The sequence below is a fragment of the Macaca thibetana genome, chromosome 3, assembly GCF_024542745.1.
Source record: "Macaca thibetana thibetana isolate TM-01 chromosome 3, ASM2454274v1, whole genome shotgun sequence".
In the NCBI taxonomy this organism is placed as follows: Eukaryota; Metazoa; Chordata; class Mammalia; order Primates; family Cercopithecidae; genus Macaca; species Macaca thibetana.
Genome location: NC_065580.1, coordinates 37,490,097 through 37,517,959, shown reverse-complemented (window position 1 = coordinate 37,517,959; position 27,863 = coordinate 37,490,097). Strand labels below are relative to the sequence as shown.

General features: G+C 40.4%; 1 long non-coding RNA gene and 1 pseudogene across 1 annotated transcript; both read right to left on the bottom strand.

Moving 5' to 3' along the window:
- The window catches only part of LOC126950812 (60S ribosomal protein L18-like), a 68,762-nt pseudogene extending 62,331 nt beyond the window's left edge, over positions 1-6,431 (bottom strand).
- A 12,718-nt stretch (positions 6,432-19,149) lies between these two features.
- LOC126949893 (uncharacterized) lies at positions 19,150-27,149 on the bottom strand. Its single transcript, XR_007723990.1, has 3 exons — positions 26,949-27,149; positions 24,298-24,330; positions 19,150-19,202 (listed from the first exon to the last, which is right to left on the bottom strand). It is a non-coding gene; the product is annotated as an uncharacterized LOC126949893 (long non-coding RNA).
- Positions 27,150-27,863: the final 714 nt, after the last annotated feature.

Sequence of the window (27,863 nt, the reverse complement as noted above, 5' to 3'; positions counted from 1 at the left end):
TATATAAAATAAAGTTCTGTAAGGGATGTTGACAGCCTGACATTGTTTGGTTTCAACAGCACTACAACCTTTTTTTTTTTTTTTTTTTTTTTTTTTGAGATGGAGTCTCGGTCTGTCGCCCAGGCTGGAATGCAGTGGCAAAATCTTGGCTCACTGCAAGCTCCACCTCCCGGGTTCATGCCATTCTCCTGCCTCAGCCTCCTGAGTAGCTGGGACTACAGGTGCCCGCCACCATGCCCAGCTAATTTTTTTTTAATATTTTTATAGAGATGGGGTTTCACCATGTTAGCCAGGATGGTCTCCATCTCCTGACCTCATGATCCGCCCGCCTTGGCCTCCTAAAGTGCTGGGATTACAGGCGTGAGACACCGCGCCCGGCCGAATGGCACTGCAATCTTAATTGTGAGAGTCAAATGGGCTGCAGCATACTGTTCTGAAAATGTGTGACAATGAAGAAATGTAAACAAGAATAACTGACTTCACGTTCTGGAATAAGAATTAAGTACATTTTATAGTTTGTGATAAAATACTCCCAATAAGAAATCAGTGGATATGGGTAGGGACCTATAACTGATAAATTGGAAATAGAAACCAGACAAGATGGAGTAGGGCCCTCCTCTTCCCAAGTATGGAAATAAAGGAAAATCTTGAGTTCTTTCAAGGGAAATTCCAGGCACCTAGCTATCCTTATGAAGTAAATGAGTAACTTGGTTAGCAAGAAGGTAATAGTAGCTTCAAACAATAGCCAAGGGAATGAGAATCATAAGATGTTCTCTACAGAAGCTAAAGATAACCTCTTAGTATATATCCCTGAATTTTTTTTTAGAAACCCACTAGCAGACCGGGCACAGCGGCTCATTCCTGTAATCCCAGCACTTTGGGAGGCCTAGGAGGGGGGAACACTTGAGGTCAGGCATTCGAGACCAGCCTGGCCAACATGGAGAAACCCCATCTCTACTAAAAATGCAAAAATTAGCTGGGCATTGTGGCAGACACCTGCATTCCCAGCTACTCAGGAGGCTGAGGCAGGAAAATTACTTGAACTTGGGAGGCAGAGGTTGCAATGAGCCTAGAGATCATGCCACTGCACTCCAGCCCGGGCAACAGAGAGAAAGAGAGATAGTCTATCTCAAAAAAAAGAAAAAAAAAAAAATTAAAAAGCAATGTGCCATCGGATAAGTAAAAATCTTTTTTTTTTTTTTTTTTTTCCTGAGACAGAGTCTCACTCTATAGCCCAGGCTGGAATGCAGTGGTGCAATCTCAGCTCACTGCAAGCTCCACCTCCCAGGTTCATGCCATTCTCCTGCCTCAACCTCCTGAGTAGCTGGGACTACAGGTGCCCGCCACCACACCTGGCTTATTTTTTGTATTGTTAGTAGAGACGGGTTTCATCGTGTTAGCCAGGATGGTCTCGATCTCCTGACCTCGCGATTCGCCTGCCTCGGCCTCCCAAAATGTAAAATCTTTTAAGTAGATATTTCCAAAAGCCTTTCACTGGAGCTTTTTGCTTTCAGCAAATGGCACCGCACTCCAGACCTGGTGACAAAGTGATAGTCTGTCTAAAAATACAAGAAGAAACCCGCTGGCAGGTAGACCTCAGATAAGGGAGAATTTGAGGACTGAACTCCAACTCCAGTTCTTAGTTCTGAAGTTATTCCTGAAGGGCCTAGAAGTCGTGCCTAGGAGCCAGACCTAACACATCTTTCTGCTGACCCCAAATTTTAAAACAAAGCTCTTCCCTAACCAATTGCATAATCAGAACATCTTTAAATCTGTTTAAGGCTTGTAAGCCCCTACTTTAAGATAGCTCACCTTTTTAGACCAAACCAACGTATAACCTCCTTGTATTAATTTATGATTTTGCCTGTAACTTCTGCTTTCCTGAATTTACCCTTGACTTTAAAAAATATTTGCTAGCAAGCCATCAGAGAGGTCGGGTCTTAAGCATGAAGTGCCTGATTCTTTTGTTGCTTGGCACCCTGCAAAATAAACCCCCTCCTTTCTCCCACTGCAAACCTCGGTGTGGGTATTTGGCTTTATGGTGCCAGGCTGCTGGACCCCAATTCAGTTGAGTAACATGAGGAAGGGTGAATCATGCCCAGCAGTAGTAGATAATGATATAGGAGTTAAGAAGAAATCACTTAGGCAGATAGTAAAGGTATGTGAGTCCTCAGTAACGCCTTGCTTTTTAATGAAAAGCAGCCCCAAATCATCTAACAAAGAAAGAGCAGCCTATAAAGTCGAGCTGCAGACATAGACAAGCAAGCTGGGAGCTTGCAGGGGTGAATGCTGACAGGAACTAGGAACTAGACATGTTCAAAATGGCAGCACCATCTTCCCTTCTCTGCCAGCCATGTGTATAGTAAAGAGCAGACAAGATGGCACCGGCCAAGGAGAATTCATTTGCATAATAGGATTAGGGTGGGGCCACCAGCCTTCTCCAGGCACTATGTAAACATCATACCTGATTGAACCAATCTGTGAACCCTATGAAAATCAGACACCACCTCCTCAAACTGGACTATATAATCCAGTGCATTTGTTACCAGCCCGTCCTTTTCACTCAGAGATCCCTTTCCCTATAGAGAACTGTTTATCTTTCTTTTCTCTTCTGCCTATTAAACCTCTGCTCCTAAACTACTCCTGTGTGTCTGTGTCCTAAATTTTTGTGGCACACGATGACGAACCGCAGCGTATATACCCCAGGCAACGTAGCCATTTCAATGAACACTGTTCTCTCCAGGGAAAAAGAAAGGAATGAGTATTCAGGTGCGTCGGGTCTTGGATCTAGGAAGTAAGACTTTCTTTCACCAACTTGGAAAGCAAAGCTGTATAATATAGACAGCCTGGTGCAGGGACCCAAAGATTCTTGTTGGTGAATGTGAATGGAGAGGAGGCAAGAGTCTGAGGAGCTCAGTGCCTGATGTGAGCCTAGAAACCTGTGCTTACAAGCAGTGCTGATAAGGAGAAATCTTGATGAGAAAGCAGCAGTGGATGGTGGTGTGGGTGTCTGGCTGGGGTTAAGTGGAGCTGAGTGGCTGTGTGCACCTTTATAAGCAAAATAAAATATGTTTCTTCTTCTCATGATAAAAAGTTTCCAGCTGTAGACGCCTTTGAACCAGAGCAACTCCATCTTTAATAGGGACTGGGTAAAATAAGGTCAAGACCTCCTGGGCTGCATTGCCAGATGGCTAGGCACTCTAAGTCACAGGATGAGATAGGAGGTCGGCACAAGATACAGATTATAAAGACCTTGCTGATAAAACAGGTTGCAGTAAAGAAGCTGGTCAAAACCCACCAAAACCAAGATGGCAACAAAAGTGACCTCTGGCCCTCCTCACTACTACACTCCCACCAGTGCCATGACAGTTTACAAATGCCACAGCAATGTAAGGAAGTTACCCTAGATGATCTAAAAAGGGGATGCATAAACAGTCCACCCCTGGTTTAGCATATAATCAAGAAATAACCATAAAAATGGGCAACCCCCCCCCCCATGAAATAGCCATTCTTTTACTCCATTACTTTCTTAACAAACTTACTTTCACTTTATGGATTCACCTAAAATTCTTTCTTGCGTGAGAACCCTCTCTTGAGACGTGGACCTGGACCCCTTTTTGGTAACACGGGTACTCAGGGCCCCACTTCTTTTCTTGGTCTCAGTGTGGACTTCACACTTCACAGCATCAAACTATGGCAGCCAATACTGATTGCTCTCCTGGGTAGTAGGAGCACAGGGGTTGTAGTTATACCTGGCTTCAATCCCCCCAGGTCCACTGGATGTTTATCTAAATGCAATCCTTACAAACAAGGTTCTTTTAAATGGAAATCTAGTAGAACCTTCTCCTTTAGGCTAAAACTGTTCCACCAGGCAGTCTCCTGATGCCAGGAGCTGATGATTCACTCTCTGCTTCCTGGTTCCTGTGTCCATAAATTCCTTGAATTAGCTAAAGAATGCAGTCCAGGCAAATTCTAGTTTCTTACTGAGACACTTGACTGAATATCTTCTTTACCCTCATTTCTTTTTCTGCTTCTTTCACTCTTATCATTTTCCTAAATTTATATTTTCTATTCCTACACTTTATAAATTGCTTTTCTCTGTGTAAATACATATTTCAAACATTTTCAGAACCTACCAAATATTACACATAGGCTTCTGGAGGTGCTACAGCCCATTTGACTCTCACAATTAAGACTGTGGTGCTGTTCAAACCAAACAATATCAGGTTGTTAACATCCCTTATATGGTTAACACACTTGATTAGGAGTCAGTGTCTTAATTGTGGAAATAATTCAAAATTTTCTTGCATATGACACAACCAGTGAGGTGTTCTTTGGAATCTCCATGACCATGTTTCAGGAAGTACGAACTTTGCTGCTAGCATGTTGGTCCACAAATCATTATGTAAATAACAGATGCAACCAATCATGATCAGTGACCTTCATGTCACCTCTTTAAATGTCTGTCAGTGATTGGTCACTGCACATGTGTTATTCAGTCCACTCACAGAAAGCAAAACAAGGAGTTGTGTTGCCTCCTGGTTTCCCAGCAGTAGAGAGATACTGTTGGCAAAGTAGTTTAACTTTTAAAGCACGACTACTGTTACCCTCATTCTCCTGGTGACTTTAGAATGTGAAAATTTGCTTTTTAGCACTGACACAACTACATTATCCAGCCAATGGGCCAAGGGAGTTGTTTTAACTTTTAAAGGCTCATTTCTTGAAGACAGGCTGTTGATACTACAGCTGGAAATCATGCAACTTCTTTAACTGATTTTTTGGAGAAATGTGGCATAAAGCATGTGATTGAAAACATTTAAGCATTATGGCAGGAAGGTGTTAGAAACAAATGCTGGGTGCCACAAGGAAGAACCACCACTTAGACAAAAAGTTTTCTCAGCAAGGCAATTTACTTCTGTGAGGTGTGCTGCCTGCATCAGTCACGATCACAAGAGCACGCTGAACAAAAAAGAGAAGGGGTTTTTATCCCTAATGCAGTTCCTGTCCCTGTGTCCTTCCCTTATTGGCTAGGGTTGGACTGCACAATCTAAACTGATCCAGATTGGCTAAGACTTAAATTTTTCTAAATAGGGTAAACATGTGATGTATAAGAGGAGGAAAGGGTAGGAGTGGTCCGTCTGGTAGAATACAAGACATGTCTGGATATGTCTGGGCATGTCAGGGTGCAACTAGAGCTGGAGACTAGTTGTTCACAGGCTGGAAACAAGAGAGTGCATGGAGGTTGGGCTTTTGAACAAAGGACAAGAAAATTATACAATTAAACCTTTTGAAGAGGAATTTATCATTGCTAACAATTTCTCCCTTTGCCTTTTGACAATTCTTCCTCTTCAAAATTTTTTAGCATGATTTGGCTTTGCTACTCTTCTTGATCATTTAGGAACAAGAGCTTATCTGACTATGGAGGAGGAGGGATAGGGGAGGGTTTTGTGAGAGCTGTTTCTGTAAGTCTTGACATTAACCCATGGATACAGGGTATGATGCAGCATCCTACAAAAATGAGTACACTTATGGCAATTGCAAGAGGTTGATATTGCGGACATAAGCCCTTTCTCTTTACCGAACCACATTTCCATGAGACTCATGAAGGGGTCAGTTATTCCGAAATTTTTGGCTAACTCATTTGATAAGGAGGTAAGCCATTGTAAGGTCTTTGTAATTCTTCCATTGGGGGCTGTGTTGTTAGGGATAAAAGTACAGCATTGGACTCCATTCACGACACAGACCATTTTCTGCTAACATCATGTCAAGGGTTATTCTATTTTCCCAGACCATTTGGCTGGTGGGGCCCAATTTTTTAACTATTCCGTTGATTGTGCCTCTTGTGTAATTGACAAACTGCTATTGATTATAATACATGTAATTTATCCAGTTTACAATTTTGTTTATAGTTGATCACCAGAACAGTGCAGATTCAAATCCTGCAGCTATTTGATTTTGAGCTTTAAATTCATCTGGTATCCCTCATGGGACCCCAATAGCATCCATATAAATGTGAGGGTCAAAAGACCATGAGGGGCACTTCTTTTTGTCTGATTCTCCTTCTTGTTATGTTGATGGAATGCCAGTGTGAAAGGGATGGCCAATTGGACCACAGCACAAGTGCCGCTTCAGTTACTTGGCAGAGTATCCAAGAGTAGTACACAACAATACCACCATACATCTTCTTGGGAATAAACAAAGGCAGTCTGACTGGTAAGCTCTTGGAAAGGCTTGGTTTCACTGTACTTTTTCAGGTCTCCAAGGGATGATAATCTTTCCCCCTGCCATGAGAGACACAAGGAAAAATTAACATCAGAAGCTGGAGGCCAGATGGCCCTCAGTGGCTGACGCATAGAGCACTTAACTAGAGTCTTGCACGCCTCATTGCCCCAGGCTGTGGGGTTTTGAAAGAGACTCACCATGCAGCTCATGTCCAGTCGGTCAGAAGACAATCCAAGTGGGAAGGGGACTATGTGGGCCTCTGGCCTGCCTGCTGCACAAGTTTGTTTAACGTGCGAACAGAATATTTAATCTGTGCCAGTCAGGCATTCGCATCTTGGAATTTCATTTCAATGGCTAAAGTTTGTTTTAAATCTTTAACTTCTACAATGTCTACTGTAGTTTCATCACTGGGTATGGAAAGAACAATTACATGATTGGGAGAAGGTTTAGAAGGAGGAGAAAGGGAAGGCGGTGGAGGAGCAATGACGTAGATCTCAAAGGATCCCATAGGGTCTATTCCAAGAATATCAGCTCCTAGGCCATAGAAGCGACCTAAAGTGGGGTTAGTGTCGGCAAAGGTGGGGACAGTGGTAGAGATTTGCACATGGTTACGTTGTTGGAGTTGACAATTAGAGGGAGTAGTCTTTCTGGTAAAGTGGATGTAAGGTTTTAGGTTAGTGCAACCTCCTCCTGGGGAGGTCCAGCCTTGATACTTGGTAGTCCCGACCACGTCTCCCCAACCAAAAAAGAACTTCCACTGACTACCTTGTGCTCTTTGGTGTAAGAGTCACTCTTCTAGGCACTTTCATTTATCCTGGAAGGACAAAGGTACTTTTCTGAAGAGGCTAGCTTTCTTTGGCTTTGAAGATCTCCACAGAACATAGCAAGACAAGCATCAAAGGTAATGGTTTCAGGTGAACTAGACCTAGTTATATTAATAATAAGGGGCAAGGTAGCTGGGGAGAAGAGGAAAAGGAGGAAGAGACAGATTAAACTTTTCTTTTTAACATTACTCTGGTTGGGGTGGGTCCTGGAATGGTGGTCCATGACTCTGGAGAGGATGATGCCTTTTTGACTCGGGTGTGATGGGTCCATCCCTTCTCAGCAGCTCGAACTGCCATTACAGTTGTCAGGAGCACTAGATAAGGTCCTTCCCAAGTGGGCTTCAGCTTTCTCTCTTTCAAGCTCTTGACAAGGACTTGATCTCTAGGTTAGTGTAAGGATTGGGGACAACAGGGTAAGTAGTTTGACCTATTTGATTAACAGCCCTGAGATCCTGTACTAGCTGGTATGACCTGTCTGACTTCTTTACAGGCAAAATAAGGAGATATACAGGGCTCAAGAAGTCCATCGTGGATAAGACTTTCAGCTATGAGTTTTAAACCTATTCTTGCTTTTAGAGGACTAGGGTATTGCTTTCTTTTTACTATTTCCCCAGGGGTTTTTAATTTGATCTTAACTGGAGGAACTTTTAATTTTCCCCAATTTCCTTCTTTTGACTGGATATCAGGATGGATATAGTCTTCATCTATGGTGGTGAGTCAGTTTAGGGACGTAAGAAATTTTACCTGGTTAACATAGAGTCCTAAGCCTAATTTTAGCATTAAATCCCTCCCTAATAAGTTTGTTCCTGTCTCTGGAATTAACAGGAATTTAGTATTAGTGGAGCGATTCTGATATTTGACCTTTGTTTCTTCTAAGATTTTTGCTCGAAAACCTTCTTTTACTCCTGAGATTAGAAGTTCTTCTTGTGAACAAGTTACACTAGATGGGGAATAACAACAGACAGAGGAGCAAGTTGCCCCTGAGTAGATTAAAAAGGTAATAAATTCAGATTTAAGTCCCACCTCTAAATTTATGAAGGGCTCTGGGTGGGATCCAAAATAAAAGAGACAAAGCACCTGACCCCCCTATTCTTCCTCAAAGGCCATGAGTGACCTTACTTTCCTTTGCCCATTTGAGGCATTAGCTTTTGAAGTGACCTATTTTCTCACATTTGAAATGCCTATTTTGCCCTTTTTCCCTTTTTCATTCCTTGACCCTCTGGTTTGATCCCTTTGTTTCCCATGTAGGGTCTAACAGCCAGATACTTAGAAGATTTACAAGCTCTATTTTCCTGGGCTTTCTACAGGAGAGTTCTCTGTTGCATGGCAGAAAAGATAATTCTTGCTTTTTGCCTTTGCTTTTCCTTGTCCCTCTGTACATATACTTTTTGGGCCTCTCTTAAAAGCTCTTCTGTGGGATGGTCTTTCCAATTTTCTATCTTTTGCAATTTTTTTTTTATAATGTCCAGCCAACTATTAGTAACAAAATGGAACTTTAACATCCCTTGTCCAAAGGGGTCTTCTAAGTCTAATCCAGCATATTTCCTCATTTGCTCCTTAAACCTTTCTAAGAATTCCATAGGTCCTTCATCCTTTCCCTGTTGTATGTTAAAAGCTTTGGTAATAGTTTGAGTTAGAGGAACTGATTCCTGAATCCCTTTAACTATTATATCTCTGAGATCCCTTACATCTCCTTGATGGACTGCATTATTGTTATCCCATTGAGGATCTTGGGCCAGGAACTTTTGTTCAGCTGCAGGGACGTTATGAGCCAGGTGGGGGTTGGGAGGTGTTCACATTCCCAAACCATCATAGCAGCCCTGTGGATCATGCTTCTTTCCTCTCCCAAAAAGTGGATGCTTAAGATGGACATCAACTCAGCCCAAGTATGTAACTTGGGTCCCAGAAATTGATCGCTTTGATCTGCCATGCCATAGGGATCATCTAAGAGTGGTCTAAGCTCCCTTTTTAGGTTTCTAACTTTTGAACTGGTTAAATGGGCATTCACAAAGCCAATGCCCCCTCCTCCTAGAGGCACTTCCCTTAAGGAAAAAAGGTTGGTGGTCAATCCTCTGGAGGTAGAGGGGAAAGGGAAGTTTTGAACATCCTTCTTACATTGTTCTATCTCATGTTGAAGCCTTCCCAAGGGAGGGTATTCAGGCTGGGGATAACTCCAAGAGTCAGGGATATGAGGTGGAGAACAGAGTGAGCTCGGTAAGGACTAGGGGCAGCAGCATTTGCTTGAAGGGGAGGGAGGTTAGAGATGGCAGTGGTGGGAGCAGATGCTGTTGGAGGAAGGTGGTATAAAGGGTCCCATGTGCTAATGGACTGTTACAGATTAGGGATCTTAATTTCCTCAGGGGAAGCAGTTCCTTGTTTGTCTTTCGTAGTTCTTAAGGAATACAAAAGAAGAGGCCTCTGCTGCCAACACAAGGCATAGTCTAGTTCCTCCTGGGAGATAGGACCTTTGTTACTGACATACTCTATTAAAAGTTGACAAATCCAATCCTCACTAGACCTAAACTTGGGCCAGAAGACTGAGGGTTTGAGGACAGGTTCTTTAGTCCAAATAAAACAGTAATATCTTATCATTTGCTACTTTTTTTTTTTATGTTTCGTTCTTTCATTATCCTTCCAATATTTTAACATGAGACCTAGAGGGCTATCTGAGGGGATTATATTGTCTGTCTTTTCCTTTTTATCCCCCATCTTACTTGAGGTATTTCCCATCCTGGAAGTTTTTAGGTGTTTCCCTGAGTGTCCCAAGTGTGTGGGGCTCAACCTCTCTTACTAGAGATTTCTTGCTGCCTTGGCTCTAGAGGCTCATCCCCTGCCCCTACTGGAAGTTTCTTGCACTTTGCTCTAGAGGTTCAGCCCATCCTGCTGGAAGTTTCTTGCATTCCTATGCTTTCACTTTTTCTGTCTCTGACTGCTTCCGTAGAGGGAATTTAGGTCCCTCTTAACATTGGTGGGTTGGTAGAAACTCCCGACAGGCTAGCTACCATAAGCCTTATGAGGTGACCATGGAACCACAGATCAGGACTCCACACTCACTTAGCACTCAATTGTGCATCTCATTCACACACTTTCAACCTCCAGAATGTCCTGACCACCAAGGAAATACTTCATCGCCCCTGCAGTTTTTCTTACGTTGGTCTGTGCATAGAGTTACCTGGTCACCATGGTGTTTGTAGGCCTTTTCTTCCCACGTTGCTGAGGGTCTGTGTTTATTTGTCATGCTGGGTGGGTCTCAATTCCTTACCCCTAAGGCCACCACAATGAGGCAGTGGGACACATCTCTCCATGAGAGGTGATCAGAGACACTTCCCTGGAGGAGAATGGGAATCCCAGACGAGCCCCAAGCTTGTTGAAAACAAATGCTCGGTGCCACAAGTAAGAACCAGCACTTATACAGAATTTTTCTCAGCAAGGCAATTTGCTTCTGCAGAAGGGTGCTGCCTGTGTCAGTCACAATCACAAGAGCATACTGAACAAAGGAGAGAAGTGATTTTTATCCCTAATGCAGTTCCTATCCCTGTGTCCTTCCCTTATCTAGGGTTGGACCGTCCATTGTAAATTGATCCCAACTGGCTAAGACTTAAACTTTTCTAAATAGGGTAAATGCGCAGTCTGTAAGAGGAGGAAGGGGTAAGAGTGGTCCATCTGCTAGAATACAAGGCATGTCTGGACATGTCTGGGCATGTCAGGGCGCAACTAGAGCGGAAGAGTTGTTTGCAAGCTGGAAACAAAGAGTACAAGGAGGTTGGGCTTTTGAACAAAGGGCAAGAAGATTATACAATTACACCTTTTGAAGAGGAATTTATCATTCCTAACAAAGAAAACCTGGGTAATACCTATGTAGCATACAGCACTGTGCAAGTAACTTTGCAAGATACAAATTAAACATAAATGGAGTTAAAATAGCTCACTGTAGAGAGGTAACCCTGTGAAAGAAATAAAAATATTTCACCCCAAAATATAGTTTTGTTTGTTTCTTTGTTTTTTTGTAACGTAGTCCTGCTGTGTCGCCAGACTAGAGTGCAGTGGCACAATCTCGGCTCACTGCAACCTCCGCCTCCCGGGTTTAAGCAATTCTCCTGCTTCAGCCTCCCGAGTAACTGGGACTACAGGCACACGCCACCATGCCCAACTAATTTTTGTATGTTCAGTAGAGATGGGGTTTCACCATGTTAGCCAGGATGGTCTCGATCTCTTGACCTAGTGATTCACCTGCTTTGGCCTCCCAAAGTGCTGGTATTACATGCATGAGCCACTGTGCCCAGTTCAAAATATAATTTTTAAAGATATTTTGAGATGGCTGTTCAGATGGCCTGCAAACAGAAGTACCCCTGCAAAGCTGTCTCTTAATGGGGACGTTTGCATTTGTAGAGAATGTGCATTGATGCAGCCAGATTTTCTCTGAAGCTTTCCCTTGTCTAGACCTAGGAAAGATGAACCTAGAGTCTGACACCTTTAAAGGTCTGAAAAAACATTACCATCTATTCTCTCTGAGGGTTTCTAGCTCTGAGATTTCACCTATATAACAAGACCCCCTTTGCTAGCCAGCCTTCCTCGTCTCCCCACTTCCATAACCGGTCTTGCCAATGTGATGGGATTTACCACCATAATCTGTTGTTGGCCATGCTTTGAGCCCCTACGAGGGTTTAGGGTAATCACTCTGTGGTTGTCCCCCATGTGCACATTAATACATTTGTATGCCTTTTCTCCAATTAATCTGCCTTTTGTCAGTTGATTTTCCAGCAAACGATCAAAGGGTGAAGGGGAAATGTTCCCTGGGCTCCTACACCTGCCACAGCTGTAGAAGCTCTGGATAGACAGCCAGAGGGACTCAGTAAAGGTGACTTCATCAGCATAAATGAGCAAAGTGGTTGTGATGAAAAGAATGAAGAATTAAAAGAATTCTTAGAAATGTCATGACATTGAAAGCACAAAGCATACAATACTGGAAGCTAATTTAAACTTGAAAAGGAGAGTGACAATTCGCCGAGGTGTAAAAGATGTTTCCTCCCTATTGTAAGTTTCACAATGAGAAGAAAGTAAGCGCCGATCAAACTATTCTTGATACATGTTTTACAAAGAAATAAAGCATTTTAATTTTCAAGTTTCTGCTGTTTTTGATTATAGTGTACTAAATAAATGTTAGTGTTACTATTTTTTGACATACCTGTACATTCATAACAGACAGTAAGAAGTTTTAAATATTTCACCAAAAAGTTTGAAAGGTTATGCACAGACATAATTTTTTAGCATCAATTATTAAGACTGCTTTGCCTGGATTTGGTTTGCACAGTCATTTTCATGGTTCCTCAGAATGTGCAAAGGGAACATTGTCATATATATCACATATATAATATTTGAATGTGGAGATAAATTGAGTCATTTACTTAACAGATATTTATTTAGCACTGACTCTTTACCAAGAACTGGGGATATACGGTGACCAAATAACAGTATCAAATATTATGAACAAATTTAAAATATGTCTAGTGATTTTCAGAGCTATAAAGAAAAGTAAATCTAACCAATGGGATAGAGTTTAGGGTAGGGGGATGGTATATTCTTTTTCTGTATTGTGGTCCCTGACAGCCTGTCTGTAAATTGACAGTGGACATAGAAATGCAGATAGCTGGCGGAAGAGAATTCCAGAGAAAGGAAATACTAAGCATGGTATTGTTCTCTATTATTACTCATGATTCTACACAATGTTTTTCTTGGTAGCTCAGAAGCCAGATCTTGGTGAAGTATTGAAAAATAATCATAAGGCTGTTACTATATTTAGGAACAGAATGCTCAGCATATGATGATCCCTAAATAGTTGTGCTTCCAGACCAGTGGAATAGTGCATGGATTCATTTTCTGCCTTACAATTTCTTTAAAAACATATTAATTCAAATTCTGCTTGATTTCCCAGTACATAATTAGGCAGAGGCAATTCAGTTGAGAAAGCACTGTTTCTACTACTCAAACATTATCTCTCAGATGCCAAACATGTTATGGTTAACAACTCTCACATCTTTAAACAATCTTCTATTGAAGTTTATATATGTTTTGACTTTTGTGAGGCATATTATTGATGCATAGGTCTGAATTAGCTCTACCTTCTCTTTACTCATTTCCACAACCAGGCCATGAACTTTGATTTTTTTTTTTTCTCTGCTAAATGGCAATTGCTTTAAGGAGAAAAATATTAAATAGTTGGTAAAGTGGAAATTAAATACATGTTACATATTTGTGGTCAAACTCCAGAAACAACTGGAAGAAAAACAAAGGTGTATTTACTGGTTAAATCTTCAAAGAGTCTCTGAAGGAGATACTACTATTATGCTTACTTTGCAGATGAAGACCAGACTCAGAGAGCTAATAACTGGTAGATCTGGGATTTGAACCCAGACAGTGGGACTCCAGATCCTGTACTCTTAATCACTGCCTTAATCACTGAACTGGATTGAATCAAAGGGTCCCGTTGTCTGAGAAAATTGTTTGCCATATACACTTCATCTTCCCTATAGTTGTTGTGCAAGCATCATTTTGCTCCATCCAAGGTTCACTCAAGCAGAATGCTGAAAAAGATCAAAGCTCTATATCCAGCTTAATAGTTTTAGAAAAAGAAAAGGCAGATTGAATCAACTTAAATAAAAACATGGCTATTTCTGCAGTACAACATAGCAACTATTAGAAAGTTTAAGAGAACTCAAGGGTTATTCTTGTTATGCATACACACATTAATATAAATGAAAGCTCTCTGAGTACAGTGAACAATCACTCCCTAGGCAAAGACTAGTATGAATGTTTCATGGAGCTAATGAATAGGAAGATTCTAGCTATTAGAATCAGGAAGGTTACTATATAATTCATAAAGGCTTTTAGTAATACACAAATGTCTGTTTTTTAAAAAGTGACATATACTTAGACCATCTTTATCACAGTGACTTAAATTATTAATAAAACCATAGGTTTTAAGATGGTCACAATAAAAATGAATTTCAGCACATGATGTGGGGATTGTTAAGGCAGGCTTGTATTTTGTAATTTACATGTTTGTGAAGTCTGCCTACTTGTTTTAGTTCTTTTATTTTGCTCACCAACATAACAGCTTAGCTTTTTCTTCGAAGCCGAAGCCGAGGTACACAATAAAGCAGTTCTCAGGTACTTAAGTATAAAGATGAAAGGTACTCTTCCCACTGTCCCAGTTTGCCTTCTTTGTTGAGGATATGGAAGGATGCCTCTTAGGAAGACTATACTCCTCGAGTCAGAGGAAAGTGACTCCACTTTCAAAGTTTCCAATGTAATGCATATATGTAAGATTTAAACTGTAAAATATTTCGGATGATTTGCTTTTACAGAAACATGTTTTACATAGGTGATGTTAAATGATATGGAGAATCCTACTGAGTAACCTCTGCCCTCAAGGAAGGGAAATCAAATCTATTGCATACCTTATAGGGAAGCAATAGGGCACTTTTAAATACCCCTCAGGTATTTTGGACTGTTTTGGCTGTTATAACAAAACACTATGAACTGGGTAGTTCATAAACAAAAGGAATTTATTTCTCACAGTTCTGGAGGCTGGGAAATTCAAATCAAGATTCCAGCAGGTTCAGTGTCTAGTGACGATCCACTTTCAGTTTAATAGATGGTGTCTTCTCACTGTGTCCTTATACGGTGGAAAGAGCAACCAAGCTCCCTCATTCCTCCTTTTTAAGGGCACTAATCACGTCCATGAAATGCTCCACCCTCAGGACCTAATCACCTTCCAAAGGCCCCACTTTCTAATATACTACCTTGGTGGTTAGGATTTCAACATAGACATTTCAGAGTGACACAAACATTCAAGACCATAGCATCAGGTACTATGATACTAGAAAGACACAAGAAAGGATTCTAGTTTCACTTCTCAGGATGACAAGACTTAATACATTCCTGAATATTCATTCCCTTGCTTGTAAAATGGAATGATGATATCAATCTTGTAAGATTTTTGCAAGGATTATAAATGTCTAATATGTCCTAGACTTAATAAGTCCAATATGGAACTCTTGGCCTCCCTTTCCTTAATGAAGAAAAAAAAGATTTTCCCGGCTTTCCCCGACTTATGAAATAGCAGGATCTTTCACCCAATTTCTCAACACAGAAACGGAAGACGTATACTTGATTACTTTCTTACCCTCATGCCTACATTCAATATTTTAGCAAGTTTGAAGAATGCTCACTTCAATCTGAGTCCTAGTTATTCTCAACACAAGAACCAGAATGACATTTTAAATGCATACAATAGATCATCTCATTTCCTTGTTCAAAATCCTCCTCCAATGATATCTTAACTCATTTAAAGTGAAATCCAGTCTTTTCAACATAGCCTTCAAGATTCTACATGATCTGGCTCCTCTCCCTCTCCCTCGCCCTCTCTTTCTCTCTTTCCCTCTTGTGTCCAACCACTTGATCTCCTGGCCATATCTTTCTAGTCATATTGGTGGCCCTTTGTTCCTGAAATGTGCATAACTCATTCTGATCTTATGAGTGTTTGCATATGAAGCCACACCTGGCTGGCTCTGTCATGCCTCCTCACATAAGCCTTCCCTGACCATTTAGCAAAAACAGCCCCCAGCCGTTACCACATTATCTTGTTCAACTCTCCTCTCAGCACTTATGTCTATATAAAATTACCACCTCCATAAGGTTCACAGAGTAGGAGCCTTGTCTATCTTGTTCATTGTCATATCCCAAAGATACTTAATATAAGCCAATTACAATTAATCATTTAATTAACATTGGTTGAAGAAACGGACTGGATTAATGTTAACATACATAAAAATTTAGGCATACAATAGGCACACAGCAAATGTGATATACATTTAGTAATTTAAAAATGTTCAAAACTCTGAAAGATGGTACAGTATAAATTAAAAGCTATAAAAACTCTAACAGGAATACAAACCCTCCACTTATGTGACAGCCTAGTCTAAGACAGAAAAAATGGGAAGAAATTTATGGAGAAGGTGACATTCATTAGGCCTTGAAGGATTGGTGGGGGTTTCATAAGAGGAAAACAGAGGAAATAGATGCTAAAGAGCTGTAGCAGTGTGTGCAACATTAGAGGCAGAAATACTATGTTGTTCTGTGTAAGTGGAAAAGAAATTAATAGGCAGTGAGCTTCATGATGAGAAGCTTGAGAGATTATATTAGGGTCAGATCACTGGGAATATTACAGGAATTTGGTTTTGTAGAGAATAACATGAATCTGATTTTGGTCATGCATATGGAGGTGTCAAGCAAGCAGCTGGAGATTGTCTTAGTCTGTTTTCTGCTGCTATCACAGAATACTTGAGACAGTGTAATTTACAGAGAAAATAAATTTGTTTGGCTCATAGTTCTGTAGACTGGGAAGTCCTCTATCAAGGAGTCAGCTTTCTGGCAACAGCCTCATGCTGTGTTAGCTTATGGTGGAAGGCAAAAGGGCAAGAGAGCCTGAGAGAAAGAGAGGAAGGGGCCACACTCATTTTTTTTTTTTTTTTTTTTTTTTTAGATGGAGTCTCGCTCTTGTCACCCAGGCTGGAGTACAATGGTGCAATCTTGGCTCACTGCAACCTCTGCCTCCTGCATTGAAGCAATTGTCCTGCATCAGACTCCCGAGTAGCTGGGATTATAGGCGCTTGCCACCGCATCCTGCTAATTTTTGCATTTTTTAGTAGAGATGGGGTTTCACCATGTTGGCCAGGGTGGTCTCGAACTCCTGACCTCAGGTGATCTACCCTCTTCGGACTCCCAAAGTACATACTCATCTTTTTTAGCCGGAACCCATCTATAATGGCATTACTCTATTCAGGAGGCAGAGCCTTCATGACCTAATCGCCTCTTAAAGGTACCACCTATCCACAATGTTGCACTGGGGATTGAGTTTCCAACACATGAACTTTGGGGGACACATTCTAACCACATCAGAGATTTAAGTCTGAGGCTCAGAAGTGAGGGCAGTCCTGCAATTGTAGAGGTCAGGGAAAAACTGGTAGAGGTGGGTGTTAAAGCAGGGAGATGAAGCTGGTGGAAAACTTCCTCTCACTGGGTGTGGAAAAGAAGAGGAACTCCCAAGCGTTGTGGGAAATATTACTCAGAAAGGTAGGAAGGGAATCACAGAAGCGAATTAAAGCTGAAGGTGAGAATTGAAATAAGTATGTGGTATTCAATAGAACTGCTTCTTGCCAAGAGGAAGAATGAAATGAAGAATGAGAAGAGATGGTTGACTTTGATAATAGATGACGAGAAACTTCCTTTCAATAAGGTGGGAAAAGAATTTGATATAGTTTGTAGGTGTGGCCCTGCCCAAATCTCATATGGAAGTGTAATCCCCAATGTTGGAGGTGGGACCTCGTGGGAGGTGATTGGATCATGGGCCTGAATTTCCCATGAATGGTTTAGTTCCATCCCCGTTCGTACTGTCACTGACAGTGAGTGAATTCTCATGAGATCTGGTCATTTAAAAGTGGAACCTTCCCCCTCACTCTCTTGTTTTCTTGCTCCTGTTCTGGCCATTGTAATGTGCCTGCTCCCCCTACACCTTCCACCAAGATTGTAAGTTTTCTGAGGCCTCCCCAGAAACTGAGCAAACGCTAGCATCATGCTTCTTGTACAGCCTGCAGAACCACGAGCCCATTAAACCTCTTTTCTTTATAAACTACCAGTCTCAGGTATTTCTTTACAGCAATATGAGAAGCAACTAATACAGAATTGCTGTAATTGAAGTGACAAGTTGGAGGTGAGAAGTTTAGTGGTTAAGAAAAAAGGAAATGGGAAATTCACTTGAGGGTAAACATGATTTTATAAAGTTTTTGGTTTTTAGAAGGAGAGAGGGTTGAATATATTTATAGGGCATGGGAAAGAGTCAGTGAAGGGAGATGTGAGATGGGAAATGTAAAGATGAAGAGAAGAGAGTGGAAGGACAGGATATGGGAGACAAGCAGAAGTTCTCATTCTCATCCTGAACTGGGCAAAGACATGTTTTTTGTTTTTTGAGATTTTTCCTCAGATAGTTGATAATAAAAGCATGAGTAAACACTGAGAGAGAGAGGTTGAGGTAGTGGGCAAGGAATTTGAAAGTATGCTTTTTGGAGATCTTCCCTAAGAGTAACTTGTACTGGGGTCGCCTGCTGAGGGGTAACATAGTACTTCCTTTTGAAGATTAGGAGACAAGTGGGCCAGTGGTATCAAGAGCTGGTTTGCTGTGTTAGACTTACAGTTCAGATGAAGGCTGATGTTTGTTACTTTCTTCCTGATTTCAGACAACTATATTTGCTAAACACAGGATTTCTCCTAAGGAAGGTATTCACTTCACAGCTGTGGTACCATCTTAGTGAGAAAGATGGTATTGGAAAAGGCAATGTTACTTTTTAAGATTCCTCTAATATTTGTAATCATAAACTATCATAATATTTGGGATAGTTCTTTTGTATAATTTGACAATATGTCCAATAGTATAAGTTAATAAATACTAAAATTTCCTAAAATGCTTTCGAAGCACATTTGGCCAGGTTATACTTTAGTGGAAGGACACATGAAAAATGCTGTTAATATTTTTCATGTGGTTTCTATGTGGGTCCTCAGCTACAGTAGAAAGAAGGAAACCAGTGAGATCAATCTCAATACTGACATGCTTTTGCAGGAGTTAGAGTGAATTGTTTTGAACCAAATATTGGATACTTTCAGGTTATACTTCTCTGTTGAGTACATATAGGTACTTAGGTCTTATATGATGGAATAGGATTGTATTTTTGTGCTTTTCCCATCTATTGGATTACAGCTTTCCAAGTCAATAAAACTTAGTGCTGCCATTTCTAGGCCCTTTTCATTTCCATCCTTAACTTAAATTGTGGATTGAACTTTTTCCCCCATCAAATACATTTTGCACAAAAGCAAATCTGGCAGGGCAAAAGTGGGGAGTGAAGAATAATCTTTGGGGTAGATTGTCTTGTTTATGATCTTGGAAAAGTCACTTCCCTTAGGCCTTCTTATATGTAAAAGAAAGGAACGAGTCTCTGTGATCTCAAATTTTACTGTGAATTCTATAATTGTGTGTCTCTGCTCCACTTACCCATATAGTTACCTCTGCTGATGTTTGTTCTGTTCCACTTTCGCCCAGCAGCACTGGAAAAGAATCGAACAGGGAAGTTACTGGGCAATGATGTCAGACTAAAGTGTCTCTGCAGCTCAGAAAGCAAAGAAGACGTGCAGAGCCAGAGCTGAAGAGGCTGCTTGGGGCACATTGACTGTGTAATGTCAGTAGCACTCTACTTAATGCTTTTTTGCTTGTACAGGAAAGAAACCCTTTCAAGCTAGCTCCCATAAAGGATGGCTAGCTCCCATAAAGGATGGCTGTTTAAGAAACTTTAGAGAACCCTGGGAAAATATTTACAGCCGGGCTTCTTGGAGACTCTGAGAACAGAAAAGTCAGGAACCCTGTCTTTCAGGAACTGCTGTATCTTAGTCAGCTTCTTCATCTCATGGTTTCTGTCTGTGCAGCTGCTTCATTTCCTCTTCAGGCTTACTCCTCCACTGCTCCCTGGCTGACTTTCTCTGTTTAGTCATCCTGAATATGGCTAACTATGTCTCCCAAGAGCCTCCCCAGCCCTGACTCCACATGACTTTTTAGGACCCTAAGCTACCCTCTGACGTCATCTCTTACAGTCTTTTAGCATAAATTTTCAAGAGTTAGCATCTGATTCATTGCTCACCAGCCAATGGCTTGGTTAGCCTTGGGTGAAGTAGTTTTCCCGGTCAAGTAAGCTTTGAGGGAGGGAGGTGAGGGGAAAAAGAAGTGGATGTCATCTGCTATGTACTGAATGACCACACTTTTGAGAGTAAAGGGAGCACTATTAATTACACCAGGAACAGATGTAAATGCAAACGGACACAGGCCAACTGGGACAACAGAACTATGAACTACTGCCTGTTCTAGGATTGAGTGGCATAGATTTTCTAGAAGAAGTGGGAGAGAGGACAAGCAATGAGACCTGTCTAATGAACTCTTTAGTCTTCCAAACACACAAACATCTTTTCCTTCATACACATACCTCCAGTTATGGCCTGTCACACATACAACTGCAAAAATGCTCACCCTAAACTTGGTAGGAAGAGGACAATCACAGCCAGTTCCCGTGTATCAGGGCCTTCTATCACCAGGTGATATCTATTCCTCTGCTTGTCCTCTCCTCCTCTCCAGTCTTCACCAGTATGAAGACTGTGCAATAAATGAGTGGCTCTCACAGTGGGACCCTGAGCAGCATCATCAGCATCACCAGGGAACTCATGAAAAATGCAGATTCTCAGGCCCCTCCTCCGATCTACAGAATCAGGAATTCTGGGATGGTGCTCAGCAGTCTGTGTTTTAACAACAAGCCTCTCAGATGATTCTGATCTGTGCAAAAGTCTGAGATTTACTGGAGTAAATTCTAAATTTAACCACTACTAACACACTGGAAACAGGAATAGAGGCATTTTGCCTAACAGAAACAACTTTCCCTTCAAGTGTTATGTGATTTTCTCAAAACTTTAAGAGAAGCAACCTATATTTTGTAGCTGAGAGAGAGAGAGAGAAGAGGAGAGAGAGAGAGAGAGGAGAGAGAGAGAGAGAGAAGAGAGAGAAAAGGGCAGTAAAAACACATCATGTACACTTAAAAAGAACAGAATCAAGTCAATTTCAACTTTTTTTTCCTAGTTCCACTCATGAAATCTGGTGTGTCCTGCCCTTAAGTTTCCTTCTGAGAAATTCTCATATTTTTCTCATATTTTGAATAAATCAAGACTCCTTGCAAACAACTGGTCCCCAAATAAGACAACATCCAATAATCAATAGTATAAAAAGGAAGTGGGAGTTGGAGAAGAGACCTCCTATATTAAGCAAATTTTAACAGCCTTCAGGGAAGAAGTTCAATTTCACAATGGCCTTTTCAATCGGCACTAAGAGGCCAGGAGCTGTAAGTTACATGATGAGTTAGATCAGTGAGTGCCATGGGCATCAGCATGCCATTTCACTCTCTTGAAGTAAATGAAGTTCCTTGGGTATTGCCTATCAGGAAAATTTCAACCATTTTCCCTATTTTTTTAGGGTCACCCTGAGACAGATATCAGGGAGAATACCCTCATGGAGCTGGGTACCCTCTAGAGCACTATATTTTTTTATCAGTCATGAATGGCCAGATACCCTGTTGAGCTGATTTGAGTCAGGCACAGTTCCCCGTTTGCAAACTGCAATTTTTTTTTTTTTTTCCTGGCAATACAACTTCCATAAAACTTTAGTGAGCTGCTGCTAAATCTCATTTGGAAGCGTTTCATTCTTTAAAAGCAATACTGGACGTATTGCTGAAATTGTGGCTTAGCAGAATCCACACCCTCATCCAGTTTGCTTTCATATTGGCCCCAGGTTCAGGGACTTCATGTGGTGGAGCAGACTACCTTTACTTCCCAATCTATCTTTGCACAAAACCTCTGAATGCATGACACATTTCAAACCAGCTGCCTGGGACCATCCTGTGATTAGAAGGTAGGATTGAGTGTACATTCTGTAAGTGTTTCAGGAAATCAGCATACCTAGACTTTGCTCCATAAAGTGTCACTTTGTCACTTTATGCCACTTTATCATTGCAATTGTCATGATTTTGGCTTTTCTAGGATCTTCTCCTGCAGAGGAGAGACTACAGTAAGGCACATGATTCCCTCATTTGGACTGAGTCCAATCTTTGGCTATTACATAATGCTACTATAACTATTCTTGAACACATCCTTTGGTGCATTTTTGTTGGGGCTATCTACATCTATATCTATATCTATGTGTGTGTGTGTGTGTGTGTATACACACACACACGTATATATATATAATTGCTATATCGAGCACATGTACAAATGTTTGTAGACTCTTCAAAATACTAAATGGCTTAACAAATGTTTTCTTCCTCCTGCAATAAATGAGAATCACAGTTGTTCCTCAGCCTAACCAACACTCAGAATTGTCAGTTTCTGTGTGTGTGTTTTAATTTTAGCCATTCTGATGGTTGTTTAGTAGTATTTCATTGTGGTTTTAATTTATTTTTACCCAAATAGCTAATGATGTTTAGCATGTTTTTATGTTTATTGGACATTTGGCTAATCTTTTGTAAAGAATTTGTTGAAGTTTTTTCACTTTCTATTAAGCTGCCGTTTTTTTTCTTATTGATTTCTTTTAACTTATTAATTTTTTCATTTTTTGTTTTTTCTTGAGATGGAGTCTCACTTTGTTGTCCAGGCTGGAGTGCAGTGGCATGACCTTGGCTTGCTGCAACCTCCGCCTCCTGGATTCAAGTGATTCTCCTGCCTCAGCCACTCAAGTAGCTGGGATTACAGGCATGAATCACCATGCCTGGCTAATTTTCGTATTTTTAGTAGAGATAGGGTTCACCATGTTGGCCAGGTTGGTCTCAAATTCCTGACCTCAAGTGATCTGTCTGCCTCAGCCTCCCAAAGTGCTGGGATTACAGGCGTGAGCCACCGCATCTTCTCTCTTACTGATTTCTTATTGATTGCAGGAGTTCTTTATTTATTCTGGATAACCCAATTTGCCTTCAGTCCAATTTATCAATAACATTTGTTTATTTTTTTATCTTTTATTCTTTGTTTTTAGTGACTTAAGATATCTTTGTGTATCCTAAAGATATGAGGATATTCTCCTATGAATATCTTAGGTAATTTTTGTTTTATCTTTCACATTCCCAATCCACCTGGAATTGATTTTTGTAAATGGTATGAGGTAGAGTCAAGATTCTTTTTTCCCCATATGCATACTATTGGGCAATTAACCTAGAAACATTTATTTAAAAGACTTTTTTTTTTTTTGCTCTACTCTGTATTGTGATCTTTATGATAAATTAATGTTTATTATTGTGCCAGTACATTTCTAAAGTCTATATTTCATTCCTTTGACCTATTATTTCTTCCTGATGCCAATACTACTTATGTAATTGCTGTAGCTTATTTATTTATTTATTTAAGACAGAGTCTTGCTCTGTTGCCTGGGCTGGAGTGCAGTACCATGATCATAGCTCACCGCAGCCTCAACCTCCTGGGCTCAGGTAATCCTCCAGCCTTAGCCTCCCACACGCCACCACACAAGGCTAATTTTTGTATTTATTGTAGAGATGGGGATTTTGCCATGTTTCCCAGGCTGGTCTCGAACTCCTGGGCTCAAGCAGTCTTCTCACCTAAGCCTCTCAAAATTCTGGGATTGTAGGCGTGAGCCACCGCACCTGGCCTGTAGCTTTATATTAATTATTGCCTGTTAGTATAAGTCCTCCAACTTTTTTCTTAGCTATTCCATGCCTTTGAATTTTCATATTAATTTTAGAGCCAGCTTGCCTAGTTCCATAAACAACTAGAAACCAAATACTACTGTACTTCTGATTGGGATTATATTAAATCTATAGATCAATTTGGAATGAATTACCATCTTTATACTATTGAGTATTTCAATATGTGAACTTAGCATGTACTTCCATTTCTTTTACAATCACTTTCTGAACTGGGGAATCCCAGAATATAGGAAAGCAAAAGGCAGAGCCTGATGTTTAAGACACCAAACATGGGACCTGGAAAGTCAAGACCCGAGGGTACATTCTGACACTTACAGGCTATTGAACCCTCTTTCCCCTTTCCCTTCTCCATTCTTCTCATTCTCCTTTATCCCATCCTTTTATTTATCACAGGAAAGAATGTCTTTGAATTGCTCATCTTCTTTGTAGGCATTATGGCTGCACAGGTGCCACATGGTTTTTCAGCTCAATTACCTATTCCCAGCTAATGTCAGTTTCTAACTCTTAGTTCAAATATTTGATAGAGAAAATCCAATTGATTATTAAGTGGCCAATGAATTATTTGTTTCGGGTTAGGTCTTGTGCTAGGTGGGTGGTAGGAAGGGACATGTGAAAAGGACAAGCTCTCTGGAAGGAGAGGAGGCCAGAAAGGCAATTAGTCTAGGGACTATTGTCAACCAGTGAGACTGGGATAGAGGAAGAAACTCACATTTAAAATTTAGTTTCAGACTCAGTCTTTGAACCTGGTGTGATTCTAATAACGATGTTTGATTCTTATTCTTCAGCACCTGTTTAATTCACTTAGCAATTGGATGTAGCTAATCCAAGTAGATATTGATAGTATGTAAGATATTGATAGTAAGTAGTAAGATGGTCTCTGTTAGAAGTTGTTCTCTACTTACTGCTCTAGCTGTTTTGCACTTCAGTTTTCAAATCTGTAAAATGGAAAGAAAATTATTTTGGAGGAATATATGAAATAGTAATTATAAAGTCCTTAAGACAATGTCTGGCATGTAGTCGCACCAAAATAAAGAGTCTGCTTTATTACTGCATCTCAAATGGTTGGTTCCAGACCTTGGTTCTTTGGTCTGGTTCTTTGGATGATGCTCTGCCTTCAGGTTTAGATGGCTTCTGTCATTGCTACTCATTGTCTGCACTTGGTTAGTATCCTAACTTTTACCACTTCTCAGCAATTTGACATGAAGCAAATGCTTTGGCAAACAAACTGAAACTATTACTCCATTCCACTCTAAAACCACTGTTTATACTCCTGTGGAATTTGGTTTCTATTTTATTTGCAAAATTTGTTGCTGCACTTTTAGGAGAATGTAATAAAACCAGAAAAGGCAAAAAGAATGCACATTTGAGGTCAAAAAAGGCAAAATAACAGTGGGCTGCTGGATCCCCCTGGTTTGACTCTGGGTAGCGTTAGGTTCCAGTGGTTCTAACTGGGTTTCCAATTTCCAGTCTTGAACATGGGTTTTTCTTGTTTGACTTTGCCCAAGTCTTATTTCTTTCTCAATTTAGCCCTGTTTCTATCCTCAGTCAAGCGATCATGCTACACGCTCTCGTTCTTTGTGGGCACAAGGCTCCTCTGTTGGCTTTGAAGCTGCACAGCTCCCTGATTTGGGGTCAAGCAGAAATCTGGTTATTCTATACACTCTGTGTAGTCTCTCTCTCTCCTTGATTCCCCTGGATTCTTTTCCCCTTAGTCTCTTGGATTCACCAGTTCTTTTCTCAATTATACATATTTCTCTAGCTTTTCCAAATACCTGTATTTTAAGTATTCTTTTTAATGTGCAGCTCTCTGTAAGTTGGAAAAAAATTAATATTTGTGGAAATCTTTTACTGACCTAGAGTTAAGGATCATAGATATGTTATTACCAAAATTGATCTTAGTAGTAATCTGATCCAACTCTCTTGTTTTTCAGATACAAATACTGAGATTGGATGGTTAGCCCATTTGGTGACCACAAAACATCAATGGATAAATACCATTCATTTCTTACTTAGCAGACCTGGGAGATATTTAGCTCAGTAGGGTGTAATTTCTCCACACAATCACTGAAGATCTAGACTGACAATGACTATGTCATCCTAAAAATATCGATTTTATTATCAGCCTGTGTATTAGTCAGGTTCTCTAGAGGGACAGGACTGATAGGATATATCTACATATATATAAAGGGGAGTTATTAAGTATTAACTTGCATGATCACAAGGTCCTACAATAGACTGTCTGCAAGCTGAGAAGCAAGGAGGGCCAGTCCTAGTCACCAAAATTGAAGAACCTGGAGTCTGATGTTCGAGGGCAGGAAGCATCCAGCATGGGAGAAAGATGTAGACTGGGAGGCTAGGCCAGTCTCTTCTTTTCACGTTTTTCTGCCTGCTTTATATTTGCTGCTGATTAGATGGTGTCTGCCAGATTAGGGGTAGGTCTGCCTTCCCCAGCCCACTGACTCAAATGTTAATCTTTGGCAACACCTTCACAGACACACTCAGGATCAATATTTTGCATCCTTCAGTCCAATCAAGTTGACAATCAGTATTAACCATCACAGCCTGATAGTTACCACTGCAGTTATCTTGAAAAGAGAAAGAGCTAAGAGTAGAACGATGGGCATATTTTCTGGTTGAAAGTGGCCCGTATCATTTCTCACATTGCAGTTGGGAGAACATAGTCACATGGTGTACTTAACTAACTTCAAGGGTGGCAGTATAGCCACAGAAGAGTTAAACATATTGGAGGGGTTAGTTAGTAGTTTCACCGCTAACTTATCACAGGTCACTTAGTTAAAATAGTAAGGTCTTCCCTACAACATACATGCTCATATATAAATGAATATGGACATTTGAAAATGTACATTTCAGGTACAAAAGAAGTATTCTTATTAAATATGCATGGGAAAGATAGAAGACGGAGGGTGGAGAGTGTTTAGCATTTACATAGATATAATAACTAACATTCTTTCAGTGCCCACCTAGAGGTCAGTGTTCTCTTTATCATCACAGAAACTCCTAGGGATTGCTGTCACCATTCCTACTTCTATAGGAAGGAAATTGAGGCTCAAACAACATAAGCTCCTTCCTTAAAAAATTAAAAGTAATAATATATTTATTAATTTTTAGAGCAAAGACTTTCATTCAAGGATGTTTGGTTATAACGTTTATGCACATTTCACTAGACTGTGTTGCCTTTAATTAAAAAAAAGGACAAACGAGCCATGACACTCTGTGAGCTAAGAATGAGCGCCACATTTTTCTTATCTTATTTTATATGATTATATCATTGAACTTGATGTTCTTATGTATGTATTTCATATATATCACAAACAATCCAAATACATCCTGTAGGAATATATCGTAAGCAAAATCACTGACAAACATTTGAAATGGAGAAATACAAATACCTCCCAAAATGTCACCAATTAGACAAAGTATAAAATAATAAAACATATGTATATTTATATTTTCATATATAATACAGACTTTATTGATTAAAACATATTTATTGACCTTTTTCTCAGCTGCTGCTAAGGTTCTTGATACTTACAGAGAACTTGGCGTTGTGTAGAGGAGAGGACCTCACTTCATCCAGTGAGAAACTCCCTTGCCTGATGGCCACAGGCTCCTCATTCACCTGCAATAAGACCAACTCCAGTCTCATACCTGGGCTCATTCTTTCTGATCATGAGGTGACCTTCACAGAAAATGAAATGGACACCCTCAATAAACAACTGGTATAAACATTGAAACTTTCTGGCGAGACTTATTTGCAAGCCTTCTCAATTCCTACTTTCTACCTCTGCATGGTTGAGGTAATAATTAGTTTTATTTAACTGTTTTTTTGCACTCATTGGTCCCCTTTGCTCCAACTTTCTCAGTTTTTGTTTTATCCTTTAGTGTTTGCATGTACGTCATATAAAGCATCTCAAATTATTTGAAGAATACAGCAGAAAATGAAGGAGGTAAGAAAGAGAGGAGGAGGATGGAGCAATGGAAAGAGGATAAAAGGAGGAATGTGTTCGGAGAAGAGAAGAAAGGAGGAAGAATAGCAATTGTCTGTACTAGAGATTTATTTTGTGCCATTTTTTTCTATGAACTTCCACTTACTTGTCACTAATTTTCCTCCTCTAGATGTGTAAATCTTATCTCAACCATGTAAACAAATCCAGGAATATACTGATTTCATTTCTTGAGAGATGTTTCTTTCAGAGGCTTTCTAATAGCAGATGTCCTGGGAATTCTCTTTATCTCTTGGAAAGGATCAGCCATTTTCTGTGTCCTGTGTCTTCCTCTTTCTTGGCTTACTCCCTCAATTTGGTAGAAAACATCCTCTAATATATCTCTGAGAAAGGACCAATGGGTAGAAAACATTTTGAAACCGCATATGTGGAAATGTCTTTATTCTGTTCTCACGTGTAATTGATAATTTGGCAGGGTACTAAATTGTAGGGATAGAAATACA